We start from the raw sequence: 21,166 nt of genomic DNA on the forward strand, positions 1-21,166 counted from the left end.
CTAATGTAGATATGGTCATGTAACTACATGCCAGATATTTAAGTTTCTTAATGCTCAAAGTGTGATCCTTAAATACAGTTTCAACTTCTAGGGTATATATGAGGTTTTCCATAGAAATATAACCAGTAAGATGTGGGTTTGTATGTGTTTATGTAAAGAATTTATTTATGCAAACATAGAGCCTGGAAAGTCCAAAATCTTCAGAGAAGGCCTGCAGGTTGGAGATTACATAAAGAGCTGCAGTTGGAGCCTACAGTCATTGTGTGGGCAGAATTCTCTCTTCCTTTTTTTATCTAATAGCCTTCTGCTGATCAGATATATCAGCAGGGTATTCTGATTTACTCAAGGCCTATGAGTTTGTGTTAATCTCATCTAAAGTCCTTTGACAGAAACATTTAGAATGTTTGACCAAATATCTGGGTATGTGGTTACCCAAATTGACATATGAAATTAACCGTCACACCTGGATACTGTTATAAATGCATATTTAGATCTACTCACCTTCCCAAATTCTCAGAAAGTGTACCTTTCTACCATTGCATCACCACCTTTCTTTATTGCAGGTTAAAGTGATTAGAATAACCAGACACTGTGTCCCTGTATTATTTTATGCTGGTGGGGATGGGAAACAGTGTCTGAGTTTGCGTTCACTGGGTCTCAGGTTTCTATCTTTTAATTATGGCCACTTAAGAGATGGAAGGATTACATTCAATGGCTTTCTGTAGCACAAGGATGACAGGCAGCTACTATCACAAAGGACAGTGCATGGAGGCAAATTTTTTAGTCTTCAGGGATTGATGCCATTGAAGCCTTCTAAGCAGTTAAATAGGATGAATGGAACTCATACTGACAAAGACAAGCAGCAGTTATGAAACAAAGGGTGGGGGTAGGATTTGAAAACTAAGGGTAAGTATTTGAGTGTCAGCTGAGAAACAAATTCCAGGACAAAAGTGTTACGTATGGAGATGAACACATAGGAACCAGATGTATTCTGAGGAAATCCACACAAGTTAATTGGAGACAAGGGCTGGAAGACCATTGTCAAAACCACTCACTTCCCCTGTAGTCTTTGCAGCCACTTTTGGGATTTCTTATGCATAGAGGCTCTTTGGCTCTAATGGGCTTGAGGAAGAATCATCGAACCAGTCTCATCTATAAGCCTTATAAGACATGTACCTTTCTGAAATGTTCATGAATTTGATGCCTTTGTATGTGATGGAAAGGAATAGAAGTAAAATATAGGAAATAATGCCTTCTCATAGAGAAAAGCCCAAGGAAGTCCTACATCCAAGTATTACTCTCTCTTTATCCCAAAGATGAGTGTACCATGACTCAGGAAAATGAACAGGTGTCACATACTTCTGGCCAGGGCTGCCATTTTCTACCTTCTATTCTAATCAAGTCTCCTACTTCACATTCCACACAATTAACACATAAATTAACAACATCAAGGACAAAAGAAAAATTATCATTGTAAATTCAATAAAAACTTATAGCGTGTCATTATAAGCAATTTTATGTCAATAATTTGATGAAATGGGAACAAAAGGATACCTTTTATACAATTTTATTTATACATACATGCTGCACTGATTTTTCATGCACAGAAATAATGTGAAAATGTATTTGTTTTATCCCCTTACTCCACCAACTTCAGAAGCAGGCATGCATTTTGCCTCACCATTTAAAATTCTAAGAACTCATCTGAAAGGAAATTTGCAGAGAAGTGTATGTGTCCATGATTGTGAGTTCAGGCATACGTGTATGTGTGTGTGTGTGTGTGTGTGTGTGTGTGTGTGTACAGCGCAGGGGGACTTCCTGGTTAGCAACTGTTTATCTGGGAGTATAGGCTCAGATAGGGACTGTGGGAATTGATGATGATGAACAAAAGGAAGACCATCATGTCTGCGCTTGCTAGGGAAGCAGGTTGAGGATGTGAGCACCTGATGATGTAGAGAGAGAAAACGGAGGGGCCCAGTATGATTCCCCTGGTGCCAATCCCCAGGGGAACCTAGACAGGTCATAGAGCCTAAGTGCAGCCAGATACTGAAGCTGTGAAATACACTATGTATACTCTGTTCTCTATGTATGAAGACTGAGGTTTAGAGAGTTATAGGCAATTGTCTCATTGACCATTAAAGATATAATAGAAGTAGTGTTGGTATTATTCTTTATGCAATTGCAACTATTCTTTTAGTACCTGTTTTTGGAAAATTGACTCTGCAACATATGGATCCCTAATATAAATGCATATCAAGAATTGAAAAGTGAAAAGTGCTAGATCATTTCTTTCAAACACAAATGAGTACTGGCACAATTTGCCAAGTGGTGGTACCTGTCTATGTCATTTATAGTATTGTAATTTGCATACATTATATTTTTATCATTTTAATTTCAAAATTCATACCTGTTTGTTGTCTTAAGTGCAAACATTATCAAAGTGTTGGAAATAAACTGTACAATCATCCTTTCAACACTTGCCAAAAATTCAGAACTGCTAGTAGTTATGGAAGTTCTACAGAACTGACCACAAAGTGAGATTTTGTGCTATTGCTACCTTTTGGGAGTGAAAATATGTGACTCAACCCCTGAAAGAATATGGACATGGAATATCTGACATTACTCTGTGAGGGATGCACTGAGCAAACAGGCTGACCCTCCCACATGTTGCTAATGAGAGAGTCCTCTCAGAGCACCCTCAGGAAGGGGCATGGGTGGGAACACAGATGGAAGCTTGGGGAGAGCTGCAAAAAGATTTTCATTTAACTATCTGTAAGTCATAAAACTAATGATGGTGTGTTCTGTGGAAATACTCAAATGATTAGGAATGAGAATTCATATATGTCCTTCCTTCTCACGGCCCCCTCTATCCAAGGAGTCACCTGTTTCAAAGGTGCTGCAGTGCCAGGTCGTGCCCATGTCCTTTCTCAAGGATTTTTTCATAAACCACCCATGGAGGTAACCCTTGTGGATCTGCTTAAGGAAAGTAGAATGTGAATTGGTGTGTGCAGGGTGTTATACTCCTGGCTCCACTGTTGGGGGAGGGAAAGAAGAATCTGGGAATCAACATGAAACCTCTAATATCACTTATTATTACAAAAAAAATGTTGTATTGTCATGGATTGGTGATAGACCAAGATCTCCTGTTTGGGCATTTTTGAAGACTTTCACTGGGACCATGCCATAGGTCAGGAGGGAAGGAGATGGGGTGTAGGAAGAGCCAGGTGTCCTGGGTTCTGTCCTTTGGTCATTCTAGCTTCCACCTTTCTGATGGATCAGAAACATCCACTACATTATCAGACCTCCAGTTAACCAATTCTGGTGTAACTCCAACCATGCTCCCCAAGGCACTGGGGACAGGAGAATGGATAACTCAAATCTCTACCACAGGAAAGATACACTGACCACAAAATGTCAGTGCTTCACCTAGGTTAATCTTTTGCTGGGTCACATGTGCATAATGAATATCAATGTGATGATGAAGAAAGATGTGATAATTAAAACATCTTATATATTCATCCTTGCTATAATGCAAAGCAGGAAAGTAGTGTTTGAAAAAGTTGACCTTAATATATAACAATAAAAAGATGCACAAGAAAATAGCAAAATTAAAATACTTCCAATAATTTTAAGATTGAGATGCACAACATATACTGTAGAGTTTATCATTTTAGGTGTAAAATTCAGTGCTTATGTGGCATATTCAAAAGATTTTGCAACCGTTCCGTCTATCTAATTCCAAAATATTTTTAACACATCAAAAAGAAACTCCTAAACTGTTAGAGAACACACTTCCCTCAATCTCTGGCAACCACTACTCTTCAGTCTCAATGAATTTCCCTATTCTGGGCATTACATATAAATGCAATCACACAATATATGGATTTTTTTTGAGATTGATTTTTTTCACAGACAATATTGTTTCAAGGTTTACCAGTGTAATAGCATGTGTCAGGACTATATTATTTTTATAGCTGAATAATAACACAGTGTATATGTACATTTACTTTATTCATTAATCAGACAAAAGAAATTTGTGTCATTTCCACTTTTTGCCCATTCTAGTAGAGTGAGGTGCAAAAGAAGGAATGGAAAAAGGCAAAAACAAAAACATAAGCTGTACTACTAGTTTCTCTTAGTTCATTGAAAATTAAGCGTTGTGCTAATATTGGAGAGACAATTGGCTAAAACTTTTCTCACTTTGTGTTATCTTTTAACTTTGTTAGTAATTTCTTTTGCTACGCTATGAGATCCAAGCTATTGATTTTTTTATGTGTTTCTCATGAGATCAAAGTTTTCTTCATAAAGTCTTTTTTGCTTTTTATACTGGGAATGAACTCACAACCTCATACTTACCAGGCAAGGGCTAGAACCACTGAGCTAAATCCCCTGCTTTTTTTCATGAAGTCTTTGACTACAACTATGTCTTCCAGGGTTTTGCCTAGTCTCTCTTCTAACTGATTTAGTGTTATTATTTTAATATTTAGATTTATGATTCATTCCCATTTTAGTTTAGTTGCATGATGATACACATGATGTAGTTTTACTCCTTGGGATATGAAAATCCAGGTTTTCTAGCACCATTTATTAAAGAGGCTAACTTTCTTTCAGTGAGCAAGCTCAGCGCCTTTGTCAAAGATAAAATGGCTGAGTATGTTTTTAGTTGTTTCTGCACCTTCTAATCTGTTTCACTGATCCTCAGGTCTGTTTTTGTCCAGTACTGTGCTGTTTTGTCACAGTAGATTTGTAGTATAATTTCAAGTCAATGAGGGTGATACCTCCTACCTTGCCTTTGTGGCTCAGAATTTCCTTTACTATTCTAGGTCTTTTCTGGTTTCGAATGAATTTTAGGAGTGTTTTCTCTAATTACATGTGGTATGTTAGTGGTATTCTGATTGAGACTGCATTAAATCTGAGTAAGAATTTTGGAAGTTTAGTCATATTGACTGTGTTGGTTCTTCCTACCCAGGATGTCCTTTTGCAGAGTACTGTAATTTTCAATGTATCTTGGAGGATTTTTAAATTCCTGTGCAGATACTGCACCATTTTATGGTAAAGATTTTGTTTTCTTTTTGGTACCAGTGGTAGAACTCACAACCTGTGTTTACCACGCAGGCGCTTGTGCCACTGAGCTATATGCCTGGCCTCCTTTTACTTCCTTTGTTATATCGGTTCCTAAGTATTTTATTTCTCTGGATGCTATTGTGAAGGGTGTGGTCTCCCTAATTTCTCTCTCAGTGAGTTTGTTGTTGTGTACAGAAATGTTATTGATTTTTGAGTGCTGACTGCATCCAGCTACACTACTGAATTTGAGTATTACATCTGCAAGTCTTTTGCTGGAGCTTTTTGGGTCTTCTATGTAGAAAATCATGTCACCTACAAATAGTGATAATTTAACTAATTCCTTTATTACTGTTTTTTCTTTTATTTCTTTCTGCTGTCTAGTTGCTCTGGTTAATGTTTGGAAAACTATTGAATAGGGGCGGTGATAGTAGACATTCTTGTGTTGTTCCTGATTTTACAGTAAAAGCTTTCAGTTTTCAACCATTTAGTATGATACTGGCTATTGTTTTGTCATTGATGGTTTCTATCAGATTGAGATAATGACCATCTATTTCAATTTTCTGTAGGATTTTTATCAAGAATGGGCTTTGGACTTTTTCAAATGCTTTTTCTGCTTCTGTTGAATTGATTATATTATTTTTGTCTTTGCCTCAGTTAATATGGTTTATTACATTTATTGATTTCCTTCCTTTGAACCATCCCTGTATCCCTGGAATGAATCCCACTTGGTTGTGTTGTACAATATTCTTGATGATTTGCTGCATACTGTTTGCCAATATGTTACTGAGGATTTTTGCATCTATGTTCATTAGGGAGACTGGCTTTAGTTTTCTTCTTTAGTTAGATACTTCTCTGCTTCCAGAAATGAGTTTGAGAGATATTGCTTTCCTTTCAGTTTCATTAAAGAGTTTCAGGATTAGTAATGATAGTTTAGTAATGATAGTTCTCTAAATTTCTTATAGAATTCAACAGTGAATGAATCATTACCTGTGCTTGTTGGTAAGTTTTTAATTATATTTTTAATTTCACTGGCTGATATAGGATTATTTGGAAGTTTTATATCTTCTTGATTCGGTTTTGAGAATTTATATGTGTCTAGGAATCTATCCATTCCTTTTGTGTTTTCCATATTATTAGAGTATAATTTCTCCAAGTAAGCATTGATGTTCTTCTGCATGTCCTCAATATTCATTGTGATTTAACCATTTCCATTCCTAATTGCTTGAATTTGTTCTTTTCTCTTGATGATGTTAGCTAAAGGTTTATCGATTTTACTTTTTCTTTCAAAGAACCATTTGTTTCATTAATTCATTTTTTTAGTCTCAATTGCATTAATATCTTCTATTATCTGTATACTTTCCTCTCTTGTATGAACTATGGGTTTGATCTGTTCTCCTTGTTCTAGAAGTTTGTGGTTCAACACTAGTTTGTTTATTTGAGCTCCTTCTGTTTTCCTGATTTGCGAATTCATTGCTATAAATTTGTCTGGAAGGACTGCTTTCATTGTGTCCCATAAGTTCCAGTAGATTGTGTTGGCATTACTGTTTCATTGTAGGTACTGTTTAGAGTCTTTAATTTCCTCTACAAATCATTGTTTGTTCAGAAATATATTGATTAATTACCATTTGTTTACGTAGTTTTTGTAGTGTCTTTTGCTCTTTATTTCCCAATTTCTTTGTACTATAGTCAGAGAACATGCTTGGAGTGATTTCAATTCCTCTGCATTTACTTAAGCATGTTTTATGGGCTAATATGTGGTTTATTTTGCAGTGCATCCCATCTGTAGCTAAGAAGAATGTGTATTCTGATGCTGTGATGTGAACACTGTGTTGATAGCTACTAAGTCCATTTGTTCACAGGTTTGATTTAATTCTAATGCCTCTTGGTTGATTTTTTGTCTAGTTGATCTATCTGTGAGTCTGGGGTACTAAGTTCTCCCATTACAATTGTGTTAGTGTATATTTGATTTTGCATGTCTTTATATATATATATATATATATATATATATATATATATATATTGTATATATGTGTGATAATCAAAGTTCATTATTTTACATGTCTATATCCAGTTGTACAATTGTATCATTTACTGAAAAGTTAGCCTTACACTGTTAAATTTTTTGATATCTGGTTGAAAAATCAACTGAAGATAAATGTCAGGGTTTATTTTTGGACTCTCAATTTTATTGCATTGATCTGTATATGTATTCAAGTCTTATTTAATCTACAGTTCTGGGCATGAATCCCAAGACCTCTCACATGCTAGGCACAGACACCACCACTAGGTCATTTCTTCATCCCATGATGAAGTCTTGACCACAGTAGTTTTGTAATAGGTTTTGCTTCAGGAAAGTGTGAGACTACCAACTTTGTCTCCTCTTTCAAGATTTCTTTTAATTTTTTTTGTATTTTAAAGGGATTAAAACAAAAGAGGACATAACGAAGCAGATCAGAACAGAACAATTTAAGCAACACAGTATTTCACCACAAGACAACCTGATATAACATTAGCTACTATAATGTCTCTTTTTCTGAAACAGTTGAACATACCTTTTGGCTATTCTGAGGTCGCTGCTTTTTCATGTGAACTTTAGATGCAAATAGTCAATTACTAGAAAGGATCAAGTGGGTATTTTGTTAAGGCTTATGTTGCGTCTGTTGATTATTTTGAGTATTACTATCGTATTAATGGTATTAAAATCTTGCAATTCATGAATATGGGATGTTGGTCTATTTTTGAAGTCTTAATTTATTTAAAAATGTATTAAAAATTTCAAAATATAATTTTGTTCTTTTTTATTTTATGGAAAATAGTAACACAAATTTCATAAAATAATAGGAGACTAACAATAATTCATGCACTAAGTATTGTTATTTTAAAGTAGTTACTCAGAGTACAAAATACGGGAATCAAAATTCTCCAAACAATATTAGCACAGACCTTTCTTTTCAATGAACTAAGAGAAACCACTAGTATTAGTATTTTATATTGTTTTCTTTCCTTTTCTCTTCCTTCCTTTCCCTTTCTCCCTATTCTAGTTCCTTTTTCCTATTGAATGATTGCTTACCATTTCATAATATCTATTGTGCATTATGGTAGTTACTTACCCTTTCAGTTTTTCATGCCAACTTGACAATATGATTTTTATACTTGTGAGTCTGAATTATTTTCACTTAGGAATATGGTCTCTAGTTCATTTACATATAAAAGTCTCAAATTTATCCTTCTTTATGGCTGACTAGTATTATATTGTGTAAAAAGACCACATCTTTTTTATCCATCCCTTGGCTGATTAGCATTTGCTTTGTTTTCCAGATTTACCTATTACAAATTGTGCTGCTATAAACATGAATTCACATATTTACAATACTGTGGTACAATATTTTTAATTCTTCTGGGAAAATGCCCAGAAGGGGAGTGGCTGGGCGGAATGGACTCCTATTCCTGCTTTTTTTGAGTGATCTCCATACTGATTTCTACAGTCTCACCAGCAGTAGAGAAAGATTCTTTTTTACCTTCAGCCCATCCAACATTTGTTATTGTCTGATTACTTGATGAGAGCCATTCTTTCTGGGGTGATATGAAATCTCAGTGTTGTTTTAATTTGCATCTCTTGAATGACTATGATGTTGAAGATATTTTCATATATTTATTTTCCATTTGCATTTCTTTCATTTGAGAAGCAAGCATTCATCTCAGATGCTCATTTTTAGATTGAGTCTGAAATTTGGGGGCCTGAATTTTTCAATTCATTATATGGCCTGTCCATGTTTATCACCATGCACTAATCTAAAATAAAAATGGACCAATGATCTAAATATTAAAACAGAAATACTAAATCTACTGGGAGAGAAAGTAAGTAGAAATCTTGATTACATAGGTGTAGGCAGAGAGTTCATGAATAAAATGTAGACTTCTTGGGAAATACTTCAAAGATTTAACAGAGATCTTACCTTATTAAAAAGTTTTTGCACATGAAAAGGAATCATTAACAGAGTGAACAACCACTCCCAAAAGTGGGAAAAAATTATCCACTTGTCCCTTAGACAAAATGTAATTTTATCCCTCATCAGTTGGGTTTAGCCCTAAGTAGTCTCTCTTAAGATTTTTAAATTTTAAGTGATATACAAAAATATAGAAAAGTTGTACATATTAATGGGGTCACCATGTAATGTATGTGTATGTATATGTATAACATGTAATGTTAAAATTAGGTTAAATGTATTTATCTTCTGAAATATTTATTATTTATGTTCAAAATTTTAAAACTCTCCTCCGTGCTTTGGGAAGTGTACAGTATGTAATTATTATCTGTAGTCATCATACTGTGCAATAATACTCCAGAGCTTCTTGCTTCTGTCTAATTGAGTACACATTGATCAACTTTTCTTCATCTCTCACCAGTCATACTGCTTCCATTGTCTTGTAAACAACTTTCTACTCTCAACTTCTATGAGATCATGTTTTGTAGATTCCACATGAGTGAGATCATGTCTTTCTGTGCCTGATTTATTTCAATTAGTATGACTTTCAGTTCTATGCATATTGTTGCAAGTAACAGAATTTCATTCTTTTTATGACTGGATAATATTCTATTTTCTTTATCTATTCATAAATTTATAGACACTTTGGTCATTTTTGTTTCCTGGTTTTTGTGAATAATGCTATAATGAACATGAGCGCACATATGTCTCTTTGACATAGTGATTACATTTCCTTGGGGGATATATATATATATATATATATATATATATATAGTAATGGTATTCCTAGATCTTACTGTAGTTCTACTTTTAATTTTGTGAGAACCCTTTATACTAATTTTCACATGGCTAATCTAAAATTCTTCAAAATTTTTTGAGCATTTCTTTTTCTCCATATCCTCACTAGTCCTTTTTGTCTTTTCTGTTTTTGCTAATAACTATTTTACTAGCGTGAGGTAATATTTTATTGGTTTGATTTGGATTTTCCTGATTATTAGTGAAGTGGAAATTTTTTTCATGCATCATCTATATGTCTGCTCTTGACAAATATCTATTTAAATGTATAGCTTGTTATAAGTAAGGATTTTTTACTATAAAGATTTTATTGTTTCTTATATCTTCTAAATATTAAGCCTTTTTGAGATGTATACAGTGCAAATATTTTCTTCAATTCTGTAGATCGTCTCTGTAGTCTGTTGAGTGTTTCCTTTTTTTCATGGAATTTTATTTTGGTGTAAACTTACTTATGCTTTAATTTCCTAAGTTTTGAGAAGTCTTATTTTTTTAATCCTTGCCCATTTCAATGGCCTAAATTACTTCCCCTCTGTTTTTATCTAAGAGTTTCATAGTTTCAGGTCTTCCATTTAAGTCTTTTATCCATTTTTAGCTGATCTTTGTAACTGATGAGGGATAGAGGTCTAGCTTCATCTTTCTGCATGTGTATATCTAATTTTCTCAACCTCACATATTGGTAAGACTATCCTTTTTCAAGTGTATGTTCTTAGTATCATCCTTGAAAATTAGATGGCTGCTAATGTATGGGTTTGCTTTTAGGCCTTGTATTCATTTCCATTGGTTTGTGTCTACTCTTATAACAATCCCATGTTTCAACTATTATAGCTTTGTGTATGTTTTGAATTCAAGTAAAATAATACCTCCCATTTTGTCATTTTGCTTAAAATCACTTTGACTCTTTGCAACTGTTGTTGTTGCTGTTATTCCATATAAATTTTACTTTGATGGAAATTACACTAAATCTGTAAATTGCCATAGGTAATATGAACATTTTAATACCACTGATTTTTAAAATCCATGAATATGGGATATCTTTTCACTTTTTCCATGTTACCTTCCATTTCTTTCATCAATGTTTTATAGTATTCTTTGCAGAGGCTTTTCACTTTTTTAGTTCATTGCTACATATTTTACATTTCATAATTATTGTAAATAAGATGTCTTTCTGGATTTTCATTTCAAGCACTTTGGATTTATTAACATTTGGTTTTTATATTTGGGTGCTCTGATATTGGGTGTGTATATAGTTAGAATTACTCCATTTTGCTGGATTGATTCCTTTATTATAGAAGGACTTTCTGTTTTTTAATGCTTTTGATGCAAACTCTATTTTATCTGATATTAGTGTGGCTAAATTATTTTTTCCTTGCTTTCATTTGTATTTGATATCTTATTATATCACTTTATTTTTAGTCTTTTTGGGCCTTTATAGAAGAACGAATTTCTTATGAGTAACATGTAATTTGATCTTTTTCCAAAGATCAGTTCAGTCGTTATGTGTTTTAATTAAAGTACTTAATCCATTTTCCATTAAGGTAATTATTGATAACTAAGGTCTTACACAGTCTTGTATAGCTTATTTTCTAGTTTGGTTTTAGTCCCCCCCCCCATAGTCTTAATTGGTTTAATAATTGAATTATCTTAGCAGTGTTTTTTGATTTTTTCTTATTAATTTTCATTTAACAATTGAATATTTTGTTTCATGATTATCATGAAGTTTGAAAACATCTTTTAATCATAGAAGATTAGTTTGAAAAGGTAGCAATTTAGCATGACCACAAAAGTGAAAAAAAAGATGAGCAAATATACTAATAAGAAAATTCTCCAGTTGTGTTACATTCTTCCCCACAATTACAGTTTTGATATTTAATTTTAAATCTTCGTATATTGCTTATCACTTAACATTGTCATTGTTATCATTTTGTTTTATTTTTAATCTTCACATCAAAGTTATGAGCGGTTTGCATTCCATGCTTTCCTGTTCTTAGTTTGAGTAATTACTTTTACTACTAAGTTTTATACCTTCCTATGTTTTTTTGTTACTCATGAATGTCTCTTTTAGTTTAAACAGTTTCCTTTATCATTTTTGGTAGAACAACTTTTTTGGAGATATACTCTTTCAGTTTTTTATTTATCCTGGAAAATATTTATATTTCCTTCATTTCTAAAGGATACTTTTGCGGGGCTGGGGATTTAGCTCAGCGGCATAAGCGCCTGCCTTGCAAGCAGGCAGTCGTGAGTTCGATCCCTGGTACCGATAAAAACAAAAAAGACCAAAAAAAATGTGGAAAAAAAAAAAGGATACTTTTGCAGGGTACAGTATTATTGGATGACAGTTAAAAGTTTATGCCACTCTCTTCTGGCCTAAAAGATTTCTGCTGAGAAATCAGCTGTTAGGTGAACTGCAGAAGCCCTATATAATTCTTTTCTCTTGCAGTCATGAGAATCTTCCCTATCTTTAATCAGTGAGGGTTTAATCATAAGGTATCTTGAGGAAGAATTGGTTAAATTAAATTTGTTCGAGGATTTTCACCACCCTATAAAGATATTTGTATTCTTAGCTAGGTTTGGGGCTTTTGTTTATTTTGTTGAAAATCTTCCTACTTCTTTTGCATCCTCAAATACTTCTTAAACCCTAATAACTCAAATATTTGTTGTCATAATACTGTTCCAAGATTCCTTTAAGCATTCTTCATTGTTCTTCTGTTTTCCCCTTCTCTAACTGTATATATTCAAATAGCCTGTGTTGGGCTTACTGATTTTTTCTGCTCTTTGATCTATCATGCTTTCATGTTTTTAATTTCACTGTTTATTTTTTAAGTTTAAGAATTGTCCTGATTAAAATTGCTTCTGTCTTGGGGCTGGGGATTTAGCTCAGTGGCATAAGCACCTGCCTTGTAAGCAGGCAGTTGTGAGTTCAATCCCTGATACCGATAAAAAAGAAAAAGACAAAAAAAATTGCTTCCGTCTCATTATAAAGTCTCTCTTATAGTGTTGAAATGTTTTTTTGCAAGCTCGTTAATTTTTCTTAAAACAATTGTTTTAAATGAGAAGTGTTATATACTGATTAGTCCTTGGTCAGTTTTTGGCACCTTATTTTGAGGGCTAGGTAAAGCAATGACTTCTTGATAGCTTTTGATGCTTACTGACATATAGTGGATATGGCAACAAACACTGCACAAAATCAAGGCATTAAATGAAACTGAAGTTTACATCATGTGTTACAGCCCAAGAGATTCCTTCCCTCACTGTTTCACTTTTTTATTGCTAGACAATTATCAATTTATGTAATACAATTCTATAAGTGACTGTATCCAGCTGAATAAACTACATCATAGGATGCTGGCCAAGGTGTTATCTGAGGGTTCAACTGGGTTGGAGCATCCAATATGACCACTCAGATGTCTGACGTCTCATGAGTCCCACTGGGAAGCTAGGCTCAACTGAGGTACTGAAATGACTGAATCTCTCTCTCTCTCTCCCCCACCCATCTCCATGTCTGTCTGTCTCTCTGTCTGTCTGTCTGTCATCTCAGGCCACCTCCTCTGTGATGGACCTTTCCTCTTTGTCTTTCTATGACTTCTGTACATGGCCTCTTCTAGATTTCTTACATGACATGATGCTATGTCAGGCTACCAAAAGTGAAAAAGAAGAACCGTCTAGGTATTCTTAACTACCAGAGAAATAAAGTATTAAATTATTATTTATTTAGTTTTTATAATGAACATCAACATTTTCAATATAACTTTTGTTTAAAAATCTAAAAGATAGCAGCATAAATTAAATCCTACATGAACGGAGAAATATAAAAATAAAACTATACAACAAAAATAACCTTTATTTCAATTGTCTCCCACTCCATCTTCTTGACTAAAGCACCTTTGGTATGAGACACCATGTGCTATTCTGGAAAGAAGACAGTATTTAGATATAGACCCAGATAGAGTACTTATTTTTTATATAGCTATGGGCAATTCATATGCTCTCAATGAGGTCCACTTTACTCATCTACAAAACAGGAATGATACTCAAATTTCAGTGTAATAACAGGCCCTTAAGCACTTAGTAATGGCAGTGATTATTATAAATGAGTGCTGTTTCCAGCCAAGGGCTGTCAGCAAGATTCTCTTCTATGGAGCAGCCTGGAGCTATATATGCAAAAGGAGTAAAGAAATAGACCTAAGAATGTGGAAATGGAATCATACAGTATGTACTATTTTTCATAAGGCTTCTTCCACTCTGCACATTATGTTGAAAGTCATCTATGTCTCAGGTGTATTAAAAGTGGTTGAATTCAATTATATAAATACATCACAACATACTCAGTCCTTCTGTCAGTAAACGTCAATGCTATTTTCAGTTTTTGTCCATCATAAATACAGCTGCCGTGAATATTGTAGAGCAAGTATCTGCCAGGTCTGCAGTCCTTTGCTCTACCATCTGAGATGTCTTTGTAGGGCTCTTGCTTTCATTTCTCTCAAATTGCCAGGTCATAAAACAGCACATCATCATCACCAGTAGCCACGTTACTCGATGGATCACTTTCAATCTCTTCCCAAAGTTATGAGTGAATTTTTCTGTGACACTGTACTGAATTGGGCTAATTCTACAGGAAAAATCAAAACAAGAATTAAATAAAATAAGTTATAAATGCATAAAATATAACACAGAGTAAGGTGGATAAAACTCACCTGCTGCTAATTTATCACATATACATACAGCTTGCTGTTCACCACACCAGTGGGTGAACACAAAGATTGCTTCCTATATTTCCAGCTTGGTAACATAATAAAATGGGCTAGAAAGTTTACTGTAGGATCTGCAAATATGCCTTCAAAATCCTGTTGCAAGGATATGCTCTCTCTTGAGGCCCACTTTTCTCATCCACAAAACAGGAATGGTACTCAACTTTCAGAGTAATGCCAGGCCCTTAAGCATGATAGGAGACCCTATAACTTTGGGCAACACTATCAATGGGAGATATACAGTGGGGTTACATAACAAAAAAGTAATTTTTTTATTATAAAATTATGTTTCGGCATTTCACCCAATCTCATACATTTAAGCAGTTTCTTTTGCATATGTGTAGAGAAGAGGAGAGGTAAGGATCATGGTTTGTGACACCCTGACCCTTGACTCCTATGGTTGCCCCTTTCACACACTCAGTTGGCCAAGTTGTCTGCATTTCACACTCACAGGTATCCTTCAGCATCTTCATATTCTTTCTATATTTGAAGTCCTCACACAAGCTACTAGGAGAAAAAGAGGAACAAGAGATGGTGGATCAAATAGTGTGGATGTTTCCAGGAGCTTCCCTGTGTTTGATGGGGAACCACACAGTACCAGACCAAAGCCTGATCTTTAACACTCATGAGTCTGAGTCCTCAAGGTTAAACGGAATGGTCAAGGAGAAACAGGTCTCATGTGGGATAAGCATTGAGGAGACCTGTGTATGCCCATAGTCATAGATCAAGTAATACATGCAGGAAAGCAAAAGAGGCAGGTTGTCTCTGTGATCTGTACCCCAAATAAAACTTGGAGAGTCCTAGAATCACACCTGTGCTAAGGTGTGCCATTCCTTTCTCCCAACTCCTTTCTCATCATCCCAGAGAAACTTACTCTTTAGGAATTGTGGAACCGTGTGAATGTGTGTGTGCTTATACACATGTTTTCCAAGAAAATTATTTATCCTTTCCTCAGGAAAAAAGCTTACTATATCCTGAAGCAGGGAACAGTGACACATCAAAGCCACCTCAAAGACACATCAGTGGTTCTCTTAATATAGCCTGCATTGTCTTAGTTTTTGTTCTTTTTGCTGAGATAAAATAGCTGATATCTAAATTTAAAGGAGGAAAGGTTTAATTTAGCTCACAGTTTGTAGAGGTTTCAGTCCATATCCAACTGGTCCTAAAGCATGATGGTGTAGTAGAGGGGCACTGTAGAAGGGAAACAGTCCTTGGTTTAGCAAGAAGAAGAAGGCAGTGAGCAGCAAGCAGCCAGCAGCAAGCCTCTCTTTCCAGGTTACAACTGTTTTGGGTAGTGCCACCCACACCCAGGATTGGGCTTCTTGTTATACACACCCAGAACTATGCTAATCCAATTTAATTATCACATATCCTTAATCCAACTATCACACAACCTAGATTCAGTCACCTCTAAAAAGCCCCACCTATGAGTGCATGAGTCTTTGGGAAGACATCTAGATACAAGTCATTATACACAGCGTGAGCTAACACTGTGGTAGGAAAATTGAAGGGCCAACTTGTTCCACGAAACCAATTGCATAATCCCCCAAGAGTAATTTTTTCTGCTGGATCAGGCATAAGAACTTTATATCACAATATGCACAATCAGGAGTGATATCTTTGGAAGAGGACAGAACTGTGTTGAACTTTCTAAAAAGTGGGACAACACTGATTAAGAACAGAGGCATGTGGACTCACCTAGATACCAGACTTATGCCAGAAATGTACCCTAATCTTGCTTTCGCTCAGGCTTCCCTGCTCTTAACAACTATCTAATACCAATATCTGGGAGACAACTTCTCTCACACCTACCGAATCCTTTCAGTCATTGAACTGATTCTGTAAACAATCAGCAAGCTATACTTCTTTTGCTGGTGTAGCTGTATTTCCTTTAATGACAGTTGGGACAGATGAAACAGTCTCCTAAACTCCCCTGCGCTTCCACCCTTGACCTTAGCAAAACTTAGTTTGAAATATCCAGAATGAACTTTGCCTTTTACCAGTCAAATATTTTGAGGACAGTAGAAGACCTACCTAAACTTGATCCTTCTATAACAAGGATTGTAGTGATAAATTGGAATAATAAACCAATACTTAAAATTTCCAAACATTTGCAGATTTTCCTGTTTTCTTCATGCTGATGATTTTGGGTTTGATGCTATTATGGTAAAGGAATTTACTCTGTATGATTCCAGTTGTTGTAAATTTGTCACATTTTGTTTGATGGCCTAGAAGATGCTCTATCTTTGTGATTTCTACAAAGCACTTAAAGAAAAACTGTTGAGTGCCATTTATGTATTGTTATGGCTTGTGCCTAGATGTTCCTCCAAAGGCTCATGCAGACATAGGTAGTGGTTGTAAAATGTGTCTGACTCTAGAGTATGTGATGCTGGAATTAAGCGTACATGATTACTAAATCAGTCTACTGATTGGTTAGGCATAGTTTTCATTGTGGAAGGCCCACCCTAAGTTTGCATGCTACCTGCCCTAAAGGCATGTAACCTGGGTAGCATATAACTGACATAAAAGGGCTGCTATCAACCCTTGACACTCACAGATGCTTTACTACTTTGCTGCTTTTCTGCCTTCTGTCTGTCATGAACTGTTTCTCTTCTTTGATGCCCCTCTGACATGCTATCCTGCCTTGGAGACAGTCAACTATGAACTGAAATATTTACAAACTGTTAATCAAAATAAATCTTTTCTCCTTTAACTACAGGTGGTGGAAAGTAACTATGATAAATATCATCATTGTATCATATTATTCAGATTTTCTATATACTGGCTGATGTTCAGTCTGGTAATTCTAGATAATTGGGTATTCAAGGTTTTAAGTTTCTCTTGGCTTCACCTTTATCAGCATTTGCTTTATATATTTTGAGACTTTTATTCTTTATTATGTACACACTTGGGATCCTTATTTCTTCCTGGTGAATTGATCCTTTTACCAGTATGTAGTTCTTCTCTTAATCTACCATTAATTTTCATCGTTTTGACATCTATCTTATTGAATACTATAGTCTCAAGTATGTTTTGGTTATTTCTCATCAATCTCACCCTGAATTCACACATAGTAGTTTTTCTTTTAACCCATATCCTCTCTATCATCATAGCTAATTCACTAGGTTACAATATTTGTAAGTTTGTTGTTTTGATTTTGTAACATGCACAAAATTCTGTCTCCCATAGGAATAAACAATAAAGGTGTTTTTTAAACAAAAGTTGACTGAAACTCTGTACCAACAGAAGTTAATAATAGTATTTTAGGACACACAGGGGTTAAGGTTAAATTATATCATCAGAAACCTACTTCCTCTTGGGATGTAACATTTAATATTCTCTGTGTTATGAATTATCCATTGCATGCATTAGTTACTCCACATTGCCTGAGGACACACTTAAAAATAAAAATAGATTCACTCCAGATCCCTTTACAGTGCATTCATGATGACCCTGCTATCTGGAAATGTTTGTTACAACTTAAGATTTCTCCTATGTGGGATAAGGAGTTGAAAACAAAATCAAAAGTGGAGCATTTGTCCTACACATTCTACTTGCTTGGTCTCAAAAATCTGGATGTGGCCTGGAGTACATTCTTTTTCCTCACACTTCACGTTCAATTAATGCAGAAAACCTCTTGGCTGTCCTTCAAAGTATATCAGAGTCCAGCCGCTTCTCACCTCCATGGCTACCACCTTGCTGTCACCATCATCTAGCTCTTGGATTATACTGCCTTCCAACTGATAGCTAGTTTTACACTTTCTTCCTTACTGTCTATTTTCAACATAAGAGACAGTCATTTTTTAAAAGGCACAAGTCAAATCTGGTCACTCTTCTACTCAAAATCCTGTATCGTGTTTGAGGTCCAACCACAAGTTTAAAAAAAAATATGAGTTCATAGTAATACTCTAAATCAACAACAGAAAAGAACTCTGTTTGCGACATTTGAAGAATACCAGGAAACTAACTTGTTTTCATGAAAATTCATAAATTAAAGGAAAACTATCAGTTATTATAGTGCAGACTCACAAAGCACATGGTCGATGTTTGGAGTACAGAAAGATCCAAACATTTCTGAGAACAGACATTATTTCAGGAATACATTCACTGAAGGGAAAATATAAAAATGAGCTAGCTACTGTGAAAAGCTACAGATACAATCTCAAGCAAAGCCCTGTGCTGGTAATTACACAGGGCAGAGTATGTATAATAAAAATCCACAAAGGGATTCTATGAATGGAAACAATGCTGAAGACAAAACACATAGTCATTGCTTGCCTCCTTACTGAACTTCTGCATGTCAGTCTAATTACTGACTTGTGACTGTGTGGCCAGAATCAAAGGCAACAATAGGAATAATATAAAGCAGCTAGTGCCTCTTACCCACTTGGGCTGGGCTCTTCCTCAGGCTCCATCACCTATTAGCTGATCTTCTACACAGGTATGTACTACTCCATATCGCTTATGATATCATATGTGTTCCTATCGTCCCTCCTATGTCAATTAGCAATTGTGCCTACCTCATTTCCATGCTGCTGAGTACAGGGCATCAACATTCCTGCTGAATGGGGTAAAAAGGAAACCATTACTTTTCTGGTGGCAGCCCACTGTTGCTCAGTGTTGGGCAGACTCACTGTTTCCTTTGACCTGTTCACAGAAATTCCATAAGAATTGTATCCTTAGTCTCCTTTCAGAGCCTTCATATTTAGCTTGTACTTCTTATGTACATTTCCCAGAATTTCTCAGCCCGTCAAGAAATAGAATTGGAATTCTTTCCTCATCTATAGTTTTGCCTTCATACCCTGAGTGCTCTTTCAGCTACTATGCCCTTCCTACCTTAACAGTGAACTTTCAGGACTCCTGGAAATATTTCTGGGAGCAGGGCATGGTTGATATTTTCTGCTATTTATTCCTGTTGATCTCTCAGATTAGGTAGAGACAGCTGACTTGGACCAGAAAAAGAGAAATCTATTAGAGTCACAGAGTTTCCAGATTAGTATTCAACTTTATGCTGGTAATGACAGGCACACAGCAATTATCTAATGTTTGTGAAATAATTGCACCTGATGTAGAGTTGGGATCACCAACAAAACCACTTTTGATAATGCATCCGTCTTAATTATTTCTACTTACATCTATTTATTTAGAAATGAATGAATTCAAGCTACAGAATTGTTGCATAACCTGCTTGGAAAACTACCATGAATTGAAGTTCTATCTTGAAAAATTAACCATTTTCCTTTAGTGTACCTTTAGAAATAAAATGAAGTATTTTATTGTAGACTAATGCTAAAACTGTAGATTTGACGAGTGAGAAAACGAAGCTGTTACAAATGGTAGTGACAGAGATGGGAGGCTTTCTCTGAATCCAGACAACTTTCCAGACACATGGTATATGTAGGAAGATTGTTCTAGGCCTGCCAGTATGTATGTTTCATTCAGCTTCATGCAGAACCACAGGACTACTCATGTCTAAAGACAGAAAATGTACGTGTGTGAGTGTGTGTGTGTGTGTGTGTGTGTGTGTGTGTGTGTGTGTGTGTTTTACATGGTCACATATTTGTGTTTTATATTATGTGCTTTTAAAATTAGGTTACAGATACATGTATTTTAAAATGTTGGTAATTCACTGTCACACAAAACTTGGTTTTACTGCACATTTCTTTTCTTGATCAATGATGCTCCTTGTTCTGAATGTGCTTTTTCATTTTTATTACATCCTGTTTTTTATTTGATTATTTCTAATAGAGTTCTTTGTACAAAAAGTTTGCTGACTCTATACTCAGTACTTTCCTGGATAACTAATGAATCTAATAGCTTTGAGCAGGGAACTGTAAAGTGTTCCCCATGGACAAAATCTGACTCATAGCTTCTTAATGTGTGTCTTGAAAGCTAAGAATGTTTGTTTTATATTTGAATGGTTGAAAAAGTGAAAAGAAAACTATAATTCCTGCATATATGAAAATTCTTTGAAATTCATGTCAATGTTCAAAAGTTTTCATTGGAACCCAGCTATATGTATGCTATATCTATGGAGTTTTTGGCTCTGTAATGACAGAGTTGAAGAATTCCAACAGGGACCAACAGGCAAAGTCATAAATATTCATAATTTGGTCCTTTCAGGGAAACCGAGTTAAGTTCTGGATTAGAGCCAACATCTTTAGAGTAAGCTCAGGACAAACATGGGAAATGACTGTAGGGAAAGGATCCAGTAGTTGCCAAATACGACAATTAATCATATATTTCACAAACCACTTTAAATTTGCTATTGCATAAGATTTATTCATAATTAAAATAGTATTTTGTATTTGTTACCATGGTTTTGTATATACTATTCTTACACCGAACAAACTTATCTATTTTTAATGATTGTAGTGTCTCTTGAAATTTATTTGAAGTTAATCTCATGGACTGCATTGCTTATTTCCAGGTTTACATATGTATTGATTTATGTCTATATGTATACAGACTCCTCTTATGTCTTACTGCACTGCTTGCTACAATGTGTAGTTTGCTATACTAGATTCAGGATGATGTTTAACAGAGATATCCATAGGAGTCAGCTTTGGCTCTTTT

Source organism: Cavia porcellus, unplaced genomic scaffold (genome assembly GCF_034190915.1).
Source record: "Cavia porcellus strain 051 isolate PalLab524CR breed Dunkin Hartley unplaced genomic scaffold, mCavPor4.1 scaffold_3, whole genome shotgun sequence".
Classification (NCBI taxonomy): domain Eukaryota; kingdom Metazoa; phylum Chordata; class Mammalia; order Rodentia; family Caviidae; genus Cavia; species Cavia porcellus.